Raw genomic sequence first — 25,449 nt, forward strand, 5'->3', positions numbered from 1 at the left:
GCTCAGGACCTCCCATAGTTAATCTTCATGGACATGGCAGATCGACCCTAAACTCCATGAAGACAGGAACCATGTCTGTTTTGTTCACACCTGTATACCCAGCACTGAGCACAGTGTCACAGTGTCTTCTTCATGGTAGCTATTCAATAAAAAACTTGTTGACTGACTAGTGTGTGTTTTTTTTTTAATTCTAGTGATACTTCAGCTGATATACTACCTATTTACTCAGAATTAAGTAAGAAAGAAGGTGGGCTCAATAATAAGGTGGGGCAGGGTGTTTGGTTAGTTTTCCACATTCTTCCTGAGTTAGGGCTTCACAGTGAGGTATTGTTTTTATTTGAAGGATTGATTATGAAGTCCCAGGATATCAAACCCATTCATATTTGAGTGTAGGCTCCAAAACTATTTCCATTATCAATAAGGGATATTTAATATAGATAATAAACATCATAGCTTGTTGAAATTAAGTGCCAATGTCAGTCAGGGTTCAATCAGAGAAGCAGAAATAGATTATATACACAATAGGAAATACACATTTTTTATGTATATATATATATATACAGAGAGAGAGAGTTGCAGTCTAGTCACCTCTGACCCATGGCGACCTCATGTGGCCCAGTGTTGTGTCATCCTTGTGATCACTGACATGTTCAAGTCCATCCTTACACCTATTGTGCCTGTGCATCTGAGCAAAGGTCTTCCTCACCCTTGCTGGCCCTCTGCTTCACCAAACATAACATCCTCCTCCAGCGATTGATCCCTGCTGATGAGGTGTCCAAAGCAAGTGAGTTGGGCAATATTCTGTTGTGATCATAAGCTTTTCATTGGCTGACTTTCAGTAGTAGATCACCAGGCCTTCCTTTGTAGTCTGTCTTAGTCTAGGAAAAAAATAGAAGCTCCACTGAAACATGTACACCACAGGTGATCCTGCTAGTATTTGAGATACCAGTGGCATAGCTTTCCGTATCATAGCTACACGCAAGGCACCGCATCAGGGATTTGACCATGCGCAATTGTGGGAGCTGATTAAGCAGTCTCTGTAAGGTTGTTTTCACATCAGATGCTTCGGTTTAAAGTCCACAGAGCAAGGAGTCAGGAAGGGAAGATGGATGATAAGGGCAGGCTAGAAGACTTAAGTATAAGCTGGAACTCCATGAAGTTGGACTGAAACCAGTGTCAGTTCATATTGCCTCAGATCTTGGGTAGTGTGAATGTGCTGTAAAAAGTTGGGGCCCTGGAGGCGGAGCCAAGATGGTGGAATAGACAGACGCTTATGGAGAGCCCTCTTTACAACAAAGACCCGAAAAAACAAGTGAAACGAGTATATTTGTGACAAGCTGGGAGCCCTGAGCATCAAAGGCAAGCTTAGACAATGAACTGAGGGGCAGGGGGAGGAAGAGACATTCAGAAGTGGAGACGAGTTACCGGACCTAAATCATGGGGAGCCCTCAGGCACCAGTCCTGGAGCTGCGGTAGCGGCAACGGCAGCAGCAGTGGCAGGCTGATACTAGCATTGGGCCTCAGTTTACTCAGGGAGAAGCACCCAGCCACACAGCCTACTTACACCTCTGGAACCTGAGAAGAATGGCGCTCTCAGCAAAAGCTAACTACTTGTGTATATTTTAACTTGCCGCTCCCGCCTCCAAGCCGGCTTCAGCAGCTGAATTCCTGGGCTTGAGATAGGCCCTGTTGAGCACCTAGAGCCATCCTCCTGGTCTTGGGGAAGAAAAAAATTTGCAATTGGCGGGGGGGGGGGGGAAGATAATTTGCTAGCTCCATTAACAGGGGGAGCTCAGGACAGAAGCAGCTCCTGTCCAGGCATAAACCATCCGTGGACCACAAGCACCTCTCCCTTCTGCATGGACTTGTGTGGGCCTATCTTGGGAGAATAGACCCTTGTTGGCAAACTCCAACCATTTCAGCTGTGCAGTGGAGAGGTGGGTGTTTGACATTTGACATTACTTTGCCTGTTAAACAAGGTCCTCACCTACCCACATCAGGGACCTAAGGGCTGCTAGCTCCACTCAGGTCACACAGCCACCCGTGACAGGGGTCTAAAGATAACTGGTACCTCCCAGTCCTTACAACCAAATACTTTGGGTGCCTGTGATCTCTCTGCAGAACCCACCCACCAGCATACTCTAGGGAACAGAGACGTGTTTTCCTCAGAGACACTTGGGGGTCAGTTCTCAGCTCCCTGCCTTGTTCAGAGCATCACCCCCTGCTGCAATCAGACACCAGTATATACGCCAATCACCCCTGCCTCTCTAAGACTGTAGGACAGAGCCTGTACCACACACCTGATATCAGCTACCTGGAAACCCGAGCTGCATTCATACAAGAAAAGTGAATGGACTCCTAGACTGATATACCTGATAACAGCTCTAGCCAGCTGGGGACAGGACACCACAACTCCAAAGGCAAAAATAATCAAGCTAGCTCACTTAAGAAACCCACAGGGGTATAATAAAACAAAACAAAGCAAGCAGCTACGACACAGTAAGCAAGCATAAACTAATACAATAACTTATAGATGGCTCAGAAACAACAGTCAATTTCAAGTCACATAAAGAAACAGACCATGATCACCTCAGCAGGCTCGCAAAACAAAGAATCTGGGAGTCTCCTAGATGAAAGTTACATTCCTAGAACTATCAGATGCAGAATACAAAAGTTTAATATACAGAACCCTTCAAGACATCAGGAAGGAAATGAGGCAATACACAAAACAAGCCAAGGAACACACGGATAAAGCAATTGAAGAAGTAAGAAACATTATCAGGAACATAATAAAAAGCTTAATAAGCTGGAAAAATCTGTAGACAGATAGCAATCAGAAATTCAGAAGATTAACAATAAAATTACAGAATAAGTCAACTCGATAGAAAGTCAGAGGAGCAGAATTGAGCAAATAGAAGCTAGAATTTCTGAACTCGAAGATAAATCACTTGGCACTAATATATTTGAAGAAAAATCAGATAAAATAATTTAAAAAAATGAAGAAACCTTAAGAATCATGTGGGACTCTATCAAGAGAAATAACCTACGAGTGATTGCAGTACCAGAACAGGGAGGAATAACAGAAAATACAGAGAAAATTGTTGAAGATTTGTTGGCTGAAAACTTCCCTGATATTGTGAAAGACAAGAAGATATCTATCCCAGATAATCATCAAACTCCACATAAGGTAGATGTTAAAAGAAAGTCACCAAGACATATTATAATCACACTTGCCAAAACCAAAGATAAAGAGGGAATTATAAGAGCAGCGAGGGATGAACAAAAAGTCACCTAAAAAGGAGAGCCAATTAGAATAAGCTAGGCAGAAACCATGCAGGCAAGAAGGCAATGGGATGACATATTTAAAAAATTGAAGGAAAAAAATTGCCTGCCAAGAATCATATATCCATCAAAACTATCTCTTAAATATGAAGGTGAAATTAAGACGTTCCCAGATAAACACAAGTTTAGGGAATTCGTAAAAACCAAATCAAATCTACAAGAAATACTAAAGGGAGTTCTTTGGTTAGAAAATCAATAATATCAGGTATCAACCCAAGACTAGAACACTGGGCAGAGCAACCAGAAGTCAACCCAGACAGGGAAATCCAAAAAAAAAAAAAGCAAGATTAAAAAAAAAAAAAGCTCAACACAGGGTAACGACGATGTTATTATATGAAAGAAGACAACATTAAAATAATAAAGAGGGACTAAGAAATATAATCATACACCTCCCATATGGAGAGGAAGATACAGCGATACAAAGAAATAAAAGTTAGTTTTAAATTTAGAAAAATAGGGGTAAATAATAAGGTAACCACAAAGAACACAAACTATCCTACTCATCAAAATAAAATACAAGGGAAAAATACAGACTCAGCAGAAACAAAATCAACAACAATGAATAGGAGGAAAGGACAATATAATCTACTCAGCACATAAAATTAAGTGGGAAAAAGAAACTGTCAACAACACACAAAAAAAGACATCAAAATGATAGCACTAAATTCATACCTATCCATAATTACGATGAATGTAAATGGACTAAATGCACCAATAAAGAGACAGAGAGTAGCAGAATGGATTAAAAAACAAGATCCATCTATATGCTGCCTACAAGAGAAACACCTTAGACTTAGAGACACAAACAAACTAAAAGTCAAAGGATGGAACAAAATATATCAAGCAAACAACAATCAAAAAAGAGCAGGAGTAGCAATATTAATTTCTGACAAAATACACTTTAACGTTAAATCCATCAGAATGGATAAGGAAGGACACTATATAATGATTAAAGGGACAATACACCAAGAAGATATAACCATATTAAATATTTATGCACCCTATGACAGGGCTGCAAGATACATAAAACAAACTCTACTAGCATTGAAAAGTAAGATAGACAGCGCCATGATAATAGAAGGAGACTTCAACACACCACTTTCGGTGAAGGACAGGACATCCAGAAAGAAGCTCAATAAAGGTACAGAAGATCTAAATGCCACAATCAACCAACTTGGCCTCATAGACATGTACAGAACACTCCACCCAACAGCAACCAAGTATACTTTCTTTTCTAGTGCATATGGAACATTCTCTAGAATTAGGTCATAAAGCAAGCCTTAGCAGAATCCAAAACATTGAAATATTACAAAGCATATTTTCTGACCGTAAGGCCATAAAAGTGCAAATCAATAACAGGAAAATCAGGGAAAAGAAATCAAACACTTGGAAACTGAACAATACCCTGCTCAAAAAAGAATGGATTATAGAAGACGTTCAAGATGGAAAAAAGAAACTAAGAGAATCCAATGAGAATGAAAACACTTCCTATCAGAACCTTTGGGACACAGCAAAAGCGGTGCTCAGAGGCCAATTTATATCAATAAATGCACACATCCAAAAAGAGGAAAGGGCCAAAATCAAAGAATTATCCGTACGACTTGAACAAATAGAAAGAGAGCAACAAAAGAAACCCACAGGCACCAGAAGAAAACAAATAATAAAAATTAGAGCTGAACACAAAGAAATAGAAAAACAATTGAAAGAATTAACAAGACCAAAAGCTGGTTTTTTGAAAACATCAACAAAATTGATAAACCACTGACCAAACTGACAAAACAAAAACAGGAGAGGAAGCAAATAACCTGAATAAGCAATGAGATGGGTGATATTACAACAGGCCCAACTGAAATTAAAAGAATCATATCAGATTACTATGAAAAATTGTAGTCTAACAAATTTGAAAACCTAGAAGAAATGGATGAATTCCTAGAAACACACTACCTACCTAATCTAATACAAACAGAGGTAAAACAACTCAATAGACCCATAACAAAAGAAGAGATTGAAAAGGTAATAAAAAAAAAACTCCCAACAGAAAAGGCCCTAGTCCAGAAGGCTTCACTGCAGAGACTGTGAACTTTCAGAGAAGAGTTAACACCACTACTAGTAAAGGTATTTCAGAGCATTGTAAAGGACGGAATACTTCCAAACTCATTCTATGAAGCCACCATATCCCTGATACCAAAACCAGGTAAAGACACCACAAGAAAATTATAGACCTATATCCCTCATGAATGTAGATGCAAAAATCCTCAACAAAATTCTAGACAATAGAATTCAACAACATATCAAAAAAATAATTGACCATGACCAAGTGGAATTCATACCAGGTATGCAGGGATTTTTTTTTTTTTTTTTTTTATGCAGGGATGGTTCAACATTAGAAAAACAATTCATGTAATCCACCACATAAATAAAACAAAAGACAAGAATCACATGCTTTATCAATTGATGCAGAAAAGGCATTTGACAAAGTTCAACACCCATTCATGATAAAAAAAAAAAAAAAACTCAGCAAAATAGGAATAGAAGGAAAAATTCTCAACATAATAAAGGGTATTTATACACAGGCAAGAGCCAACATCATCCTAAGTGGAGATAGCCTGAAAGCATTCCCCTTGAGATCAGGAATCAGACAAGGATGCCCTTTATCACTTCTCTTTTTGAACATTTTGCTGGAGGTCCTATCCAGAGCAATTAGGCTAGATAAATAAATAAAGGGCATCCAGACTGGCAAGGAAGAAGTAAAATTATCTCTATTTGCAGATGACATGATCTTATACACAGAAAACCCTAAGGAATCCTCCAGAAAACTACTGAAACTAATAGAAGAGTTGAGCAGAGTATTGGATTCCTCTACACCAACAAAAAGAACATCGAAGAGGAAATCACCAAATCATTGCGATTTACAGTAGCTACCAAGAAGGTAAAATACTTAGGAATAAATCTTACTAGAGATGTAAAAGACTTATACAAAGAAAACTACAGTACACTTCTGCAACAAACCAAAAGAGACTTACATCAGTGGAAGAACATACCTTGCTCGTGGGTAGGAAGACTTAACATTGTGAAAATATCTATCCTACCAAAAGTGATCTACACATTTAATGCAATTCCAATCCAAATCCCAACAACATTCTTTAATGAGATGGAGAAACAAATCACCAACTTCATATGGAAGGGAAAGGGGCCCCGGATAAATAAGGCATTACTGAAAAAAAAGAACAAAGTGGGAGGCCTTACTTTACCTGATTTTAGAACCTATCATACTGCCACAGTAGTCAAAACAGCGTGGTGCTGGTACAACAACAGATACATGGACCAATTGAACAGAATTGAGAATCCAGACATAAATCTATCCACATATGAGCAGTTGATAATTGACAAAGGCCCCAAAACAGTTAAATGGGGAAAAGACAGTCTTTTTAACAAATGGTGCTGGCATAACTGGATATCCATCTGCAAAAAAATGAAACAAGACCCATACCTCACTCCATGCACAAAAACTAACTCAAAATGGATCAAAGACCTAAATATAAACTCTAAAATGAAAAAGATCATGGAAGAAAAAATAGGGACAACGTGAGGATCCCTAATACATGGCATAAACAGTATACAAACCGTTATTAAGAATGCAGAAGAAAAACTAGATAACTGGAAGCTCCTAAAAATCAAATGCCTATGCTCATCCAAAGACTTCACCAAAAGAGTAAAAAGACTACCTACAGACTGGGAAAAAGTTTTTAGCTATGACGTTTCTGATCAGTGCCTGATCTCTAAAATCTACATGGTACTGCAAAAACTCAACTGCAAAAAGACAATAAACCCATTGAAAATGGGCAAAAGATATGAATAGACACTTCACTAAAGAAGACATTCAGGGAGCTAACAGATGTATGAGGAAATGTTCATGATCATTAGCCATTAGAGAAATGCAGATTAAAACTACAATGAGATTTCACCTCACTCCAACAAGGCTGGCATTAATCCAAAAAACACAAAATTATAAATGTTGGAGAGGCTGTGGAGAGATTGGAACACTTATACACTGCTGGTGGGAATGTAAAATGGTACAACCACTATGGAAATTGATTTGGTGCTTCCTTAAAAAGCTAGAAATAGAACTATTGTACGATCCAGCAATCCTACTCCTTGGAATTGATCCTGGAGAAATAAGAGCCTTTACATTAACAGAGATATGCACTCCCATGTTTATTGCAGCACTGTTTACAATAGCAAAAAGCTGGAAGCAACCAAGGTGCCCATCAACTGATGAATGGATAAATAAACTATGGTATATTCACACAATGGAATACTATACATTGATAAAGAATAGTGAGGAATCTGTGAAACGTTTCATAACATGGAGGAACCTGGAAGGCATTATGCTGAGTGAAATTAGTCAGTTGCAAAAGGACAAATATTGTATAAGACCACTATTATAAGAACTTGAGAAATAGTTTAAACTGAGAAGAAAACATGCTTTTGTGGTTATGAGGTGGGGGAGGGAGGGTGGGAGAGGGGCATTCACTAATTAGATAGTAGGTAAGAACTACTTAGGTGAAGGGAAAGACAGCACACAATACAGGGGAGGTCAGCACAATTGGACTAAACCCAAAGCAAAGAAGCTTCCTGAATAAACTGAATGCTTTGAAGGCCAGCGTAGCAAGGGCAGGGTTCTGGGGACCATGGTTTCAGGCGACATCTAAGTCAAATGGCAAAATATAATCTATTAAGAAAATATTCTGCATCCCACTTTGAAGAGTGGTGTCTGGGGTCTTAAATGTTAGCAAACAGCCATCTAAGATGCATCAATTGGTCTCTACACACCTGGATCAAAGAAGAATGAAGAACACCAAGGACACAAGGCAATTACGAGCCCAAGAGACAGAAAGGGCCACATGAACCAGAGGCTACATCATCCTGAGACCAGAAGAGCTAGATGGTGCCTGGCTACAACCGATGACTGCCCTGACAGGGAACACAACAGAGAACCCCTGAGGGAGCAGGGGAGCAGTTTGATGCAGACCCCAAATTCTCATAAGACCAGACTTAATGGTCTGACTGAGACTAGAAGGACCCCGGTGGTCATGGCCCCCATACCTTCGGTTAGCCCGGGACAGGAACCATTCCTGAAGCCAACTCCTCAAACATGGATTGGACTGGACAATGGGTTGGAGAGGGATGCTGGTGAGGAGTGAGCTTCTTGGATCAGGTGGACACTTGAGACTATGTTGGCATCTCCTGCCTGGAGGGGAGATGAGAGGGCGGAGGGGGTTAGAAGCTGGTGAAATGGACACGAAAAGAGAGAGTGGAGGGAGAGAGCAGGCTGTCTCCTTAGCGGGAGAGTAATTGGGAGAGCCTAGCAAGGTGTATATGGGTTTTTGTGTAAGAGAATGACTCGATTCGTGAACTTCCGTTAAAGCACAATAAAATATTTAAAAAAAAAAAAAAACTTAGGGCCCTTTGTGACAGTGCTAAACACAGACGCTTGGCACTGGAGTTGGAGAAGCTGAAAGAGGATCTAGGGTAAGGTGGAGCAGTTACAGGCCAAGCTGCTGCCTAACGCAAATAAAGTGATTCAGCAGATCAGCAACATGTATGAGCTACAAAGTGGTTGCTGCTTCCCTTTTACACTTCAGCCTCCCAAGAATCTCTCTTGAGGCTTACCTAGGGTTACGAATCATCCCGGTTTGTCTGTAACAGTCTTGGTTTAACACTGAAAATCTTGCATTCTGGAAAACCCAAGTCCCAGGCAAACCAGGATGGTTGGTCGCCCTTGGCCCACTCTAAACAGATGAGTACAGGGAAGGGAATTCTGGGAAATGTAGTTCAGTCTAGCCAAGCTGATCTACAGTGAAACTTGTGAGAGCTAGAACTCAGCAGGACTGCCTAGTTAATGGAAAATATTTTACTTTTCCTTCTCTGACAGGTTTCCACCTTATACAGGTTTTACTGTGTTATAAAGCCTTAACTTCTTCCATTCTACCACCTTCACCTTTGAATCTCACTTCAAGCCTGATTTTCCTGGTTTATTTCTGTTTCTTTCCCTTCTGTCTTTCCCCTTGTGGTTGACATGTGATTGGACTGTCTGCCTAGCTTTCAGTATTGGTTTTCCTCCAAGACTCTTTCTCTTAATGATTCCTAGGCAAAACTCTCTGAAGCTCACAGGGAAGTCTCGCCTTATTCAACCGCAGCTCTAGCCAGAGCCCAGAGCCCCAGAGGAGATATGACACAGATAATCTGCATCTCTAGGTTAGGACTTGGACAAGGCAGTACATTCCAGAAAGTGGAGCCAGAACCCAAACAGGATATGCAAAGAGGATTCCGTCTCTGGGAGTGGTCCTTGTGGCTTCACAGGGACATGTGGTTGATATATTTTGAATGTAGGATTTATGTACAGGCAGATGTGAGTACATGGGCTCCACTGGTTTTGTGCAATAGTATACATGATTGACAGGTAAAAATGTACATATAAGAACACAGAGGACCACTCACAGGGCATGACAGATAACCAATGTTTCCTGATTTCATATTCATTCTCTAGCCTGAAATCCATACAGACTATTTGACCCCAGATTTTGAAACCTATGGCCATTTGGATGATCTCATTGAATTCATTAACATCATTAGAAAGGTAGGAGCTTGAGTAGCCACTTCCTTCTACATTTCTCAGGATGCTCAGGAGGGAGGGGTCAATGGAGTAGCCCTCACAATGCTTCACCTTGTTATAGACCATCCCAAAATACTACCAGACACTGGAAACTCACATGTCCTCACAGCTTGGCCAGTGACAGGGCAGGGTTTTGATCTCCAGTATGAGGAAGCTACAGCTGAGAGATAGTAAGAAGTTTATTTGAGGTTACATGGGGGGTTGCAAAAGCACATCTAGTGACAGAAATTTCATCCAGCACCTCCATGCGTTGCTAAAACAGGAAGAAGAAAGTTCAAACAAATCTCAGAAATGATCCCTTGGAGATGTTCAAGGAAACCCCAGGAAATGTATGACTGTCCAGGCCCTGAATTAGGCCTACAGCCAGGTTTTCCCAGTGATATCCACCCATGTGGCCACTCAGCTCAAGGTTGGGAGGCAATTCTCCATATGTCACTCATGTTTCTGCATGTTTTGCCAGCAGAGGCACTGGCTGCCTTTGTTCTAGACTATCTTTTTTTTTTTTTTTTATCTTTACAAGGATGTTTGTATAGCAAACAGCCTTGGAAGAGAGCAAGTGTGTCACCTTCTGGAGCAAAGGGCAGGTTTGTTTACAGTTCAATATGATAAAGATAATGTCTCCCTTGGAGCAAAGATTAGTCAGGCTAACTGCCCATTTTAAAAGACATGGGTGCCCTAAGCTTAAGCTTCTCTGTAAAGCAACCCACTTTCTGTGCAGGCATCACCTGACTCTTGTCACATCACCCTGTGGGAATTTATCAAGGATAAGTACAAACTTGCTAGAGACAAGCATAAATGCTGATATTCTGGTTACTCCTGTTGCTGCAAGTAATGAAGTTCTTTGCCTCTGAGCCAGGAGTTTCATGTCTTCTAATAGCATCCATGACACTGTGGCCTACTAGCTTGTTACCATGCAAGTCAAGTAAAATCTCAGATCCTTTATAATTCTTAACACTCCCTAACCAACACCAGTCTCCTGGGTCAGGAGGGAAAGTATCATGTTCCTTGCTTGCTCCTCCCTCTATTACTGGTCAGTGAGAACAGTCACCTTGGGTTTGAGGAACTGCCATATGTCCATTTCTGGAGGGCCAAGCATTAGGAGAATTAAGAGCTGAGCTGCCTGTGCTGACTCAGCATTTCCCTGAACAGAATGAAAAAGAGCCATTGGTCCCTCCACCAGTAAAGCCAGGCTTTAGGAAACTCCCAAAATAGCTGTGAGTGTGAATTATGCCACATTCACACATATCTTAAAAACATGGTTTAGCATCTTAAACCATCTATCTGAGGGAGGAGGAACAAAGAGTCTTCCCCAGGAAGAAAAATGGAGATAAGAACTTGGAAAATACTAATAGCCCTTTGTCTTCAAGTTATGTTTCCTGTGGTTTTCTCTGTGATTTTTAGCTAGTTAAGTCACCATCTCCCACTGTGTTGTCTCCCTGTGAAAGTACCCAACCACTTCGTACCTTGGAGGAAATGTGAAGAAAAGCATGTCATCCCCAGCTCTATCAGCCTCATAGTATAAAGAAGGGGTGCAGAGGAACCAGTCAACACAGAAGTCTTCAAAGCCCCCTGAGCTCAGGCACTCACCATCACGTGGCAGCAAGGGCAGCAGCTCCTGAGCTTTCTGTAAGCAATCCCACTGCCCCTTCGGAAATGCTGTGGGAGGAAAAAAAACAAACAGTTGCTGTGGAGTCAACTTCCACTCCATGGCGACCCCATGTGTGTCCGGGTAGAAAAGTGCTCTGTAGTGTTTAAAATGGCTGATTTTTCAGATCACCAGGCCTTTCTTCTGAGGTATCTGTGAGTGGACTCAAATCACCAACTTTTCAGTTAGCAGATGAACGCTACCACACTAACTCCTGAGGTTTCCCTTTTACCCCATTAACTCATGCCTCCCTACCTTGGCAGGGAAGCCCCTTTCCTCTGCCTGTGTATGCTTTCTCTCCTACTTCACTTGACTAATTCCATCAAAACTTACCCTGGGCATCACCTTTTCTAACCTTAATGTTTTGGCAAATTGTATGAGAAAATCTGCACCTGGCATCTTCAATGACATCCTTCTTTGCAGTGAGGTTCTCTCCCTGAGAAGTCGGATCTGGTAGTTTCCAAGGTACCTACTCCTTCAGCGAAGGCCCTAGGAACAGAAAGAACCAATCTCAGGATCCCTGACAACATTAGCTAGATAAGCTAATTTTCTCCTTTGGTTCCATAGCGCACTGTGTTTACCTAAAAGGTAGCATGTATTTAGTGTTTGTTATGTGTCAAGATGTGCTCAGAAATTGTATTTTAACTCTCATAATAAAAACCTGAAACCCGTTGCCATCGAGTTGATTCTGACTCATAGTGACTCTATAGGACAGAGTAGAACTTCCTCATAGGGTTTCCAAGGAGTGTCTGGTGGATTCAAACCGCCAACTTTTTGGTTAGCAGCTATAGCTCCCCATAGCTCTTAACCACTGCACTACCAGGGCTCCATTCTCATAATATCCCCATGAAATAACCACTATTATTATTTCCACTTTGCAGACAAGGAAACTGAGGCTTAGAGAGGTTAAAGAACTTGCCAAAGTTCAAGGAGCTAGTGAGTGGCAATGCTAGGAATCAAGCCAAGTCAATCTGATTCCAGAGCCCTGCCCCTCAACCACCGTGTTCTTCTATCTCTCTCAGACCTTATCACACTCTGGTGGGCATTATCACACTCATGATGCCTGCAAACACCATGGAAGTAAGGGCTGTGTCTTGTTGTATTGAGTCCCTTAAGAACTTAGCATATATCAGGATTTCAGTAGGCATTTTTGAAAAAAAGGAGGCTAACTGGCAATTGTTGAGCCTGGGTGAACATAAGATATATGTCAAGGTCCCCGCAGGAAACAGGTGGCACACTGAAGTTAGAATAATTTGGGAAGAGTGTAAGGAAGGGACAATTTACAAAGATATGGACATGGTATAGGGAAACCACAGGGATAGGGCCAGACCTTGGGCCCAGGAACAGCTGGGCTTCTTGCCATCTGTAGGGCTGGAGGGGCACAGGGAGGGAATGGTTACCTGAACCTGGAGACAGCTGAGGATGTGCAGAAGCAGCCATCTGACAGGAGCTTCCAGTTGAAAGACAGCCAGCTTACAGTGACCTTGCAGGGGTGGCCCAGGGATAACCACTACCTTTCCCAGCTGATCTGGCTTATGGCAGCTTGGAGACCTCTGTGGAGACAAAGTGTGTTTGCAGTGATCCTGTATGTAGAATGGGATAAGTGCTATTAGTGGGCGATAATATATCAGAGTGATTTGGAGAGGGGAGAGATTTCTTCCAGTGGTGAATTGAGAAATTCCTAATAAAGGAGGTGGCATTGTGCCAGACTAAGAAAACTTGGTAAAATATGAAATAATAGAGATGTGGAGCATACAATTTCTGACTGAGGACAGGGAAGGGGCAAAGGCACAAGAGCACTGATACACAAAGCATGTCCACACCATGATGAGCCACCTGACCTGGTCAGAGAGTAGAGCTGTTGAGAGTTGGAACTACAGAGCAAGCCTGGTGGAAACCAGAGTAAAGAGGTCCTTGGGAGTCAAGGCAGAGACTCAGAGCAAGGAGAGCCACTGAAGGAAGCTGAGCAGGAGAATGGTGTGCTCACCGCTGTGCTTAAGGAAGATTGTACTAGAGGCAGCAAGAAGAAGGATTTGAGGAAAGAGGCACAGAGAACAGGTAGGAGGCTCCTACAATAGCCCAGAAAAGAAGATGATAAGGAGAAACATATGAGAACCAGTGAGGAAGACTGGCCACAGGACAGTTTCTTGAATAGATAAGGGTACTGAGGTATGAGAGGCTGTAGTTTTCAACCCTGATACCTGGAAGGATGGTGGAATCATGAACAGAAATAGCAAAAAACATGTGTTTGATGCCCAGAAAATGATGTTTCCTTTTGATAGTGTTGAGTCTGAGTTTCTTCAAGAAGTCTGGACAGAGCTGATTTTCAAGCAGCTTTACATGCTAACATAAAGCTAAAACCAATGCTTTTGAAGTGGCGATCTAGATTTGGGAAGGATGAGCATGGAGATGAGAGCTGGCAAAGTGGGAGTGTATGAGATCACCAAGGAAGTGAATACACAGAAAAAGAGGCTGAGAGACAGGGTCAGAAGGAATGGGCAGAAGAGCAACCAGAAGGGATGAAGAAAGGGTAGTCACAAACACAGGAACAGGAATGCCAGGGTGGTGCAAAAGATTAAGTACTCAACTACTAACTGCAATGTTGGAGGTGCAAATTCAACCAGAGGCACCTCAAGAGAAAGACCTGCTGATCTCCTTTGGAAAGATCATAGCCATTAAAAGGCCAAGACTGGAGCAGAAGGCCAAGAGGGAGTGGTGATTCTTAGGGTTCAATTCCACCCGCATGGAGGAAGACAAGAGATCATTGATGACCTTGCCACCCAAGGGTTTAAAGTAGAGCGGTAGGCAAAAGTATGATTGCCAGGGAGTGAAGAAACAAGGAGTTTATGAAAGGCAACAGTAAGTGTAGAGAATTCATTTTAAAAGCTTGGGAAAAAGGAATGAGATTCACACCAGATATGCAGGGATGGTTCAACATTAGAAAATCAATCAATACAGTCCATAAGATAAATAAAACAAAAGATAAGAACTACATGATCTTATCAATTGATACAGAAAAAGTGTTTGACAAAGTACAATACCCATTCCTGATAAAAACTCTCAGCAAAATAAGAATAGAAAGAGGTGGAGTCAACATGGCACTATAGACCGAAGCACCACACCATCCCTCCACAGCTAAGACCCCCAAAAAACTAAGCAAAACAGAGACAACCGTCAATCCTGGAACCCTAAGCATCAAACGAAGAGATAAAGAACTCAACCAAGTACCGAATGGAATAAGAAACTGACAGAGAACAGAGAGCTAGGAGAGATATGAGCAGAGGTCCCCTATCAGCTAATATAGCATGGGTTTGCTATCTTGGACTTCTGTCAGAGGTCAGCAAACAGGGAGTATGGGAAAGCAGCTTCATGGAGCTCCCAGCAGGAGACAGCATCCGGTAACCAGCAATACACGTCTTCCCACTCCAATCCTTCTCCCCGCTGCTCTACCTCGGCCACATTCTAGCTGGCTGCTTTAGCTCCACTGGCCAGTAGTTCACGGTCCCTGCCGCTTGGATTTGCTCCACCCACATTGAATATCGGCAAACAGGGAGTACTGGAAAACAGCATCACAGCACTCCCAGCAGGAGACAGAGCACCTGGTAACCAGTGATGTATGCTTTCCTACCCCCCCACCCTCCTACCCCCCTACACCCGTTTGGCCTCCTCTGCTTCCTGCCAGCCAGTCTCTTGGCTGGGAAGCACTGGCTTCAGCCCCCTTGCCGCTTGGATTCACCCTGCCCACACTGGCTGGCTTCTTGAGTGCCGTTTATTTGTTGCTGGTGTTGCTTTTTTTCCACTTCTTTTGGTTTCTTCCATGCCTCCCACAACCTCCCCCTCCTTTTGTTCAAACACCTGGCTCCATGTGCCATCTTTGCTTCTTCTTGAAAGGCTGTGAAGCACCGCTTCCCCGGTCCATGCCACCATGCTGGTGGGATCCCCAAGGCTTGTGTTCTGTTTTGCTTTACTTTGTTTATTTGTTTTCTTTTTCTTTTTGTGTCCTGGAAGCCCCTTCTAGCTGGGATGTACTATGTGGATTAGGAGCCACATCCCTGATATGCATAGCCCCATCAGTGACATCTTTGGGGGCATTTTGTTTTCCTTTTTTTCCCTCTGTCTTTCTTCATTTCTCAGAGTCTCATCTCTCTGTACTTACCTTCCTTTCTTGTCTCCTGATTACCTGGTGCTGTGTGACATCTCTACTCCTTCTAGCCAGGCTGTGCTGCATGGCCTGGGAGGCACTCCCCCAGTCTCACAGCTGCATCAGTAGAGTCCGTGGGAGACTTTTCCTTTCTTTTTTATTTACTTATTTATTTTTCCCTTTTGTTTTTCTCCATTTTTTGGTTTCTCATCTCTCAACTGCAACAGCAAGCTCCCTTAGCACTCTTTGTTTTGTTTATTTGTTTTTGGAATCTGTTTCTCTCTCCTCTTTCCATACCCACCTTGGGTCCACATATCACAAACTCTCCCCTCCTTCCTGCCTACCTGTACTGTGCACTGAACATCACACCCCTGAACAGCACAGGCACAGCCTATTGGAACCTGCCTGGCACTAATTCCCGGCCTGCCCTGCTGGCCCTCGTATGTGCCAAAAACAACCCACTCCAGTGCCACCCATTCAGCTGGACCTACCCTGCTGTACCATAGCTGCGTGGCTGGTCCTGCCCATTGGACAAAGAGCACACAGATGAACAAACAACAAAGAACATGCAGCCCACCTGCTCAAACATTAAAAAAAAAAAGCAAGAGGAAACAAACAAATCTACAATCAATAAATGAAGAAAATAACTACTGAATGTCCCAAAGAGAGCAGACAATATCATAACACACAAAAAAACAGGACAGGATGGTTCTAGTAGGCTTCCAAAATAAAACACCAGATGACTTTCCCATAGAAGAAAAGTCACTAGAACTACCTGATAGGAAATTCAAATCACTAACATTCAGGGTTATCCGAGAGTTAAAGGAAAAGCAGAGAAAAATGAGGAAAAAATAGATAAATTCATGGAAAAGGCAGACAAACTCATGGAAAATACAAACAAAAATAGGAAGAATTCAAGAAAATAATACAGGAACAAAAAGGAAAAATAAATTCACAACTAGAAATCATACAAAAATAACAACTCGAAATCCAAAAGATAAACAACAAGATTTCAAAAATGGACAGTGTCATAGAAGGGCTGAGGAGCAGGTTTGAAACAATGGAGGACAACATGAGCGAAACTGAAGAAAAATACTTGGATACAACTCTGTCTGATGAAAAAGTAGAAAAAAGAATGAAGAAAAAAGAAGAAACCCTGAGAATTATGTGGGATACAATGAAAGCAAAGATTTGTGTGTAATTGGAGTTCCAGAACAGGTGGAGAAAACAGAAAATACAGAGAGGATCACTGAAGAATTACTGACAGAAAACTTCCCTAATATCATGAAAGATGAAAAGCTGACCATCCAAGAAGCTCAACAAACCCCATATAGGATAGACACCAAAAGAAAACCACCAAGGCATATCATAAGCACACTCACTAAAACCAAAGAAAAAGAAAAAATCCTGAGAGCAGCTTGAGAAAAACAAAAAGTCACACACAGCTTAGTCACATAGGACTAAGCTCTGATTATTCAGCAGAAACCATGCAGGTGAGAAGGCAAAAGGATATCGTATACAAAAACTTGAAAGAAAAAATTTGTCAACCAAGAATAATATATCCTGGAAAACTCTTGTTCAGTTATGATGGTGAAATTAGGAGATTTCCAGATAAACAGAAATTAAGGGAATATGTAAAAATGAAACCAAACTTACGGAATTATTAAAGGGAGTCCTTTGGACTGAGAACAAACAACATCAGACCATAGCCTGAATCCAGGGCATGAGATTGTACCAGCCAGATACCAACCTAGGAAATGAAATCTCAAGGACTGTCCAAATCCAAAAGAATTATAAGGAACCAGAGAAATTAATCTATAAATGACAAGAACATCAGAACAATAAAAGAAGGAATAAACAGTGTAGGTATAGAACTTTCTAATGGAGAGGAAGGGAAGGTGATACCAAGTAATAATACACAGGTTCAAACCTAGGACGATAAGAGTAAATATCAAGGTAACCACAAAGAAAATTAACAAACCTACTCATCAAAATAAAGAATAAAAACATAAAGTCTCAGTAAAAACAAAAGAAATGAAAAAGAAATCCACAAACAAAAGGAACTCAGCACAGAACAGTAAGAGCAACAAAGAAAATATCAGCACCACAAAAAAAACACTACAAAATGACAACAATAAACTCACACCTACCAATAATTAAACTGAATGTAAATGGCCTAAATGCAGTCATAAAGAGACAGAGGGAGAGAATGGATGAAAAAACAGGATCCATCAATATGTTGTCTACAAGAAACACACCTTAGAAACACAGATGTAAATTTATTAAAAATCAAAGGATGGAAAAAAATCAAGCAAAGAGCTACCAAAAAAGAGCACGAGTGGCAATATTAATCTCAGATAAAATAGACTTCAAAACAAAATTCACCATAAAACAAAGAAGGGCACTATATAATGACTAAAGGGGATATCCATCATGAAGACATAACCATAATAAATATCTACACACCCAATGACAGGGGTCCAAAATACATAAAACAAACTCTAACAGCACTGAAAAGAGAAATTGACAGTTTCACAATAATACTAGAAGACTTCAACACACCACTCTCAGTAAAGGGCAGAACATCTAGAAAGAAATTCAACAAAGATACAGAAGAGTTAAAGGACACAATCGGCCAGCTTGACCTCACAGACATATATAGAACATTCCATCCAACAGCTGCAAAGTACACATTCTTTTCCAGTGCACATGGAACATTCTCCAGAATAGACCACATCTTAGGCTACAGAGCAACCTCAACAAAATCCTAAACATTGAGATAATATAAAGTATCTTCTCTGGCCACAATGCCATCAAGGTAGAAATTAACAACAGGAAGAGCAAGGAAGAAAAATCAATTACTTGGCAACCAGAATAACACCCTGCTTAAAAACCACTGGGTAATAAAAGAAATCAGACATGGGAAAAAAAAGTCCCTAGAATCAAACAAGAATGAAAACACATCATACTAAAACCTTTGGAACACAGCAAAGGCAGTCCTCAGATGTCAATATATAGCAATAGGTGAATACATCAAAAAAGAAGAAAGGGACAAAATCAAAACATTAGTTACACAACTCAAACAAATAGAAAGGGAACAGCAAAAGAAGCCCACAGCCACCAGAAGAAAGGAAATAATAAAGATCAGAGCTGAAATAAATGAAATAGAGAATTGAAAAACAATAGAAAGAATGAACAAAACCAAAAGTTGGCTCTCCGAAAGGATCAACAAAATCAAGAAACCACTGACCAAATGGGCAAAAGAAAAACAGGAGAGGATGCAAATAACCTAAATAAGAATGACATGGGGAACATTACAACAGACCCAAATGAAATAAAAAGGATAATAACAGAGTGCTATGAAAAACTACACTTCAGTGAATTTGAAAACCTGGAGGAAATAGACAAATTTCTAGAAAAACATGACCTGCTCAAACTACACCAAAACGATGTTGAAAATCTGAACAGACCCATATCAAGAGAAGAGATTGAAAAGTGATTTAAAAAAAACTCCCCCCATCAAAAAAAAAAAAAAAAAGCCCTAGCCCAGATGGCTTCACTGGAGAATTCTACCAAACACTCAGAGAAGAGCTTACGCCAATACTACTCGGACTGTTTCAGAGCATAGAAAAGGAAGAAATATTTCTGAATTCATTCTATGAAGCCAGCATAACCCTGACACCAAAACCAGGCAAAGACACTGCAAAAAAAGAAAATTACAGACCAAGATCTCTCATGAATATAGATGTAAAAATTCTCAACAAAATTCTAGCCAATAGAATTCAGCATCATATCAAAAAAATAATACACCACAACCAAGTAGAATTCATACCAGCTATGCAAGGATGGTTCAACATTAGAAAATCAATCAATGTAATCCACCACATAAATAAAAGGAAAGAAAGAATCATATGATCATCTCAACTGACACAAAAAAGCATTTGAAAAAGTCCAACACCCATTCCTGATATAAACACTCAATAAGATAAGTATACAAGGGAAATTTCTCAACATAATAAAGTGTATCTATAAAAAACCAACGGCCAACATCATTCTCAATGGAGAGAGGCTGAAAGCATCCCTCTTGAGAACAGCAAAACAAGGATGCCCTTTATCATCACTTCTATTTGACATTGTGCTGGAAGTCCTAGCTAGAGAAATAAGGCAAGAAAAAGAAATAAAGGGCATCCAAATTGGTAATGAAGAAGTTAAATTGTCCCTATTTGCCGATGATATGATACTATCCATAGAAAACCCAAAAAACTCCACAAGAAAACTACTGAAACTAATAGAAAGATTCAGCAGAGTAGCAAGATATAAGAGAAAAATACAAAAATCAGTTGGATTCCTATACCAATAAAAAGATGAACATGAAATCAGGAAAACAATACCATCTATAATAATAATAAAAAAAAATATATAGCCCCTAAAAAAAAAGTACTTAGGAATAAATCTAACCAGGGATGTGAAAGACCTAAATGAGAAAACTACAAAATACTACTGCAAGAAACCAAAAGAGATCTATATAAATTGAAAAACATACGATGCTCATGGATAGGTGGACTCTACATTCTGAAAATGACAAATCTACCCAAAGTGATTTACAAATACAATGCAATCCTGATCCAAATACCAACAACATTCTTTAAAGAGATGGAAAATCTAATCATTATATGGAAAGGGAAGAAGCCCCAGATAAGTAAAGCCCTACTGAAGCAGAAGAATGAACTAAGGGGACTCACACTACCTGGCCTCAGAACCTACTATACAGCTACAGTAGTCAAAACAGCCTGGCGCTGGTACAATGACAGATACATTGACCAGTGGAACAGAATAGAGAACTCAGCTGTAAATCCATCCGCCTACAGTCACCTGATCTTTGACAAGGGCCCAAAGTCCAACAAATAAGGAAAAGACAGTCTTTTTAACAAATGGTGCTGGCAAAACTGGATGTCCATCTGCAAAAAAATGATCAGGACCTTACCTCACACCATATACAAAAACTAATTCAAAATCGATCAAAGATCTAAATATAAAACAAAAACTATGAACTTCATAGAAGAAAAAAATAGTATCAATCCCAGACGCCCTGATACAAGGCATTAACAGGATACAAACCATAACCTCCAACATACAAACTCCAGAAGATAAGCTAGATAACTGCGATCTTCTAAAAATTAAACACTTATGGTCATCAAAAGACTCCAACAAAAGTGTAAAAAGAGAACCTACAGACTGGGGGAAAAAATGGCTATTACAAATCAGACAAAGGTCTCATCTCTAAAATCTACAAGAAAATCCAACACCTCTACAACAAAAAGACAAAAAATCCAACTGAAAAATGGGCAAAGGAAATAAACAGACACTTCACCAAAGGCATTCAAATGGCCACCAGACACATGGGGAAATGCTTGCTATCGCTACCCATTACAGAAAAGCAAATCAAAAGCACAATAAGATACCATTTCACCTCAGCATTACTTGCATGAATCAAAAAAACAGGAAACAGTAAATGTTGGAGAGACTGCAGAGAGGTTGGAACTCTTATGCACTGCTAATGGGAATGCAAAATGATACAACCATTTTGGAAAATGATATGGTGCTTCCATAGAAAGCTAATGTAATGAATTGTGTCCCCCCAAAATATATGTCATCTTGGTTATGCCATGTAAGGTTGTCTTCCATTTTGTGATTTTCCCATGTTTTATAAATCATAATCTCTGCCTGTGGTTAAAAAGGATTAGGGTGGGATGTAACATTCTTGCTCAGGTCGCATCCCTAATCCAATGTAAAGGGAGTTTCCCTAGGGTGTGGCCTGAACCACCTTTTTTCTTACAAGAGATAAAAGGAAAGGGAAGCAAGCAGAAAGCTGGGGACTTTCTACCACCAAGAAAGCAGCACAGGGAGCAATGCGGGTCCTTTGGACCCGGAGTCCCTGTGGCTGAGGAGTTCCTTCACCAGGGGAAGATTGAGGACAAAGATCTTCCTCCAGAGCCAACAGAGATAGAAAGCCTTCCCCTGGAGGTGATGCCCTGAATTTGGACTTTTAGCCTACTTTACTGTAAGGAAATAAATTTCTCTTTGTTAAAGCCATTTCCACTTGTGGTATTTCTGTTACAGAAGCACTGGATGACTAAGACAGCTAGAAACAGAAATACCATATGATCCAGGAATCCCACCCCTAGGAATATACCCTAGAGCGATAAGAGTCATCACATGAATAGACATATGCACACCCGTGTTCATTGCAACATTGTTCACGATAGCAAAAAGATAGAAACAACCTGGATGCCCATCAAGAGATGAATGGATAAACAAACTATACACACAGATCAGATGATGAATCTGTGAAACATCTCATAACGTGGATAAATCTGGAGGCCACTATGCTGAGTGAGATAAGTTAATCACAAAAGGACAAATACTGTATGAGACCACTGCTGTAAAAATTCATGAAAAGGTTTACACATGAAAAAAAAAAAACAATCTTTGATGGTTACGAGGGAGGGGAGGGGTAAGGATGGAAAAACACTAAACAGACAATAGATAAGGGGTAACTTTGCTGAAAGATAAGACAGATCAGGATACAGGGGAAGCTTGTACAAGGCAAGGTCATGGAAGCTCCATAGACACATCCAAACTCCCTGAAGGACCGAATTGCTGGGCTGAGGGCTGTGGGAACCATGGTCTCAGGGAACATCTATCTCAATTGGCATAACATAGTTTTTTTTTTAGTTTATAAAGAAAATGTTCTACATTCTACTTTGGTGAGTAGCATCCGGGTCTTAAAAGCCTGTGAGCAGCCATTTAAATTACTCCACTGGTCTCACCCCTTCAGGAGCAAGAGAGACTAAAGAAAACTAAAGATACAAGGGAAAGATTAGTCCCAAGGACTAATGGACCACATCTACCATGGCCTCCACCAGACTGAGTCCAGTACAACTAGATGGTGTCCAGCCATCACCACTGACTGCTCTGACAGAGATCACAATACAGAGCCCCAGACAGAGCTGGAGAAAAATGTAGAACCAAGTTCTAACTCACAAAAAAAAAAAAAGATCAGATTTACTGGTCTGACAGAGACTGGAGAAACCCAGAGAGTATGGCCCATAGACACCCTTTTAGCTCAGTAATGAAGTTACTCCCCAGGCTCTCCCTTCAGCCAAAGATTAGACAAGCCCATAAAACAAAACAAGACTAAAGGGGCACCCCAGCCCAGGGGTGGGTACTAGAAGGCATGTGGGAACAGGAAAGCTAGAAATAGGGAACCCAAAGTGGAGAAGGGAAAGTGTTGGCATGTTGTGGGGATGTTAACCAATGTCATAAAACAATATGTGTACTAACTGCTTAATGAGAAACTATTTTGTTCTGTAAACCTTCATCTAAAGTACAATAAAAAAAAAAGAAAGAAAATGAAAAAAAGAAATAGGAATAGAAGGGAAATTCCTCAACATAATAAAGGGCATTTATACAAAGCCAATAGCCAACATCATTTTGAATGGAGAGAGTCTGAAAACATTCCTCTTGAGAATGGGAACCAGACAAGGATACCCTTTAACACCACTCTTATTCAACATTGTGCTGGAAGTCCTAGCCAGAGCAATAATGCAAGAAAAAGAAATACAGGGCATCCAAATTCGTAAGGAAGAAGTAAAATTATTCCTATTTGCAGTTGATATGATCTTATATGCAGAAAACCCCAAAGAATCCACAAGAAAACTACTGGAACTAATAGAAGAGTTCAGTAAAGTATCAGGATACAAAATAGACACAAAAATCGGTTGGATTCCTCTACACCAACAAAGAAAACTTTGAAAAGGAAATCACCAAATCAATACCATTTACAATAGCCCCCAAGAAGATAAAGTACTTAGGAATAAATCTAACCAACGACATGAAAGGCCTATACAAAAAAACCACAAAACACTACTGCAAGAAAGAGACCTACATAAGTGGAAAAACATACTATGCTCATGGATAGGAAGACTCAACATTGTGAAAATGTCAGTTCTATCCAAAGCAATCTACAGATACAATGCAATTCCGATTCAAATTCTAATAGCAGTTTTTAGCTATATGGAGAAAGAAATCATCAACTTCATATGGAAAGGGAAGATGCTCTGGATAAGTAAAGAATTACTGAAGAAGAAGAACAAAGTGTGAGACCTCAAACTACCTGATTTTACAAGGACAGACACATCGACCAACAGAACAGAATTGAGAACCCAGACGTAAACCCATCCACCTATGAGCAGCTGATATTTGATAAAGGCCCAAAGTTTGTTAACTTGGGAAAAGACAGTCTCTTTAACAAATGGTGCTGGCATACTGGATATCCATCTGCAAAAAAATGAAACAGGGCCCATACCTCACACCATGCACAAAAACTAACTCAAAATGCATCAAAGACCTAAATAGAAAATCTAAAACAATAAAAATCATGGAAGAAAAAATAGGGACAACACTAGGAACTCTAACACATGGCATAAATAGTATACAAACCATAACTAACGATGTACGAATACCAGAAGGGAAACTAGATAACAGGGAGCTCCTAAAAATCAAACACTTATGCTCATCCAAAGACTTCACCAAAACAGTAAAAAGACAACCTACAGACTGGGAAAAAATTTTGGGCTACGACATATCCGATAAGGGTCTAATCTCTAAAATTTACAAGATATTGCAACACTTCAACAAGAAAAAGACAAATAATCCCATCAAAAAATGGGCAAAGGATATGAACAGACACTTCACCAAAGACATTCAGGCAGCTACCAGACACATGAGGAAATGCTCACGATCATAAACCATGAGAGAAACGCAAATCAAAACTATAATGAGATACCATCTCACCCCAAAAAGACTGGCTCTAATCTAAAAAGCACAGAATAATAAATGTTGGAGAGGTTGTAGAGATATTGAACACTAATGCACTGCTGGTGGGAGTGTCAAATGGTACAATCACTTTGGAAAATGATATGGTGCTTCCTTAAAAAGCTAGGAATAGAAGTAGCAAATGATCCAGCAATCCCACTCCTAGCAATATGTCCTAGAGAAATAAGAGCCATCACATGAATAGACACATGCACACCCATGTTCATTGCAGCACTGTTCAGAACAGCAAAAAGATGGAAACAACCTAGGTGCCCATCCACAGAGAAACGGATAAACAAATTATGTTACACAGACACAACAGAACACTATGCAACAACACAGAACAATGATGAATCCTCAAAACATTTCACAACATGGATGAATCTGGAGGGTATTATGCTGAGTGAAATTAGCCTGTCACAAAAGAACCAAATATTTTATGAGACCGTTACTATATAAGAACTCAAGAAAAGACTTAAACAGAAAAAAAGCATTCTTTAATGGTTAGGACAGTGGGGAGGGGAAAGGGGAACTCACTAGGTAGTACACAGAAATTATCTTAGGTGAAGGGAAGGACAACACACAATATAGGGAATCTCAGTACAACTGAACCAAAGCAAATCTAAGAAGTTTCCTAGACACATCCAAATACTTTGAGGGACAGAGTAGTTGGGGCTGGGGCCTGGGGACCATAGTTTCTGGGGACATTTAGGTCAATTGGCATAACAAAGTTTATTAAGAGAATGTTCTGCATCCCACTTTGGTGAG

The sequence above is a fragment of the Elephas maximus genome, chromosome 22, assembly GCF_024166365.1.
Source record: "Elephas maximus indicus isolate mEleMax1 chromosome 22, mEleMax1 primary haplotype, whole genome shotgun sequence".
NCBI lineage: Eukaryota > Metazoa > Chordata > Mammalia > Proboscidea > Elephantidae > Elephas > Elephas maximus.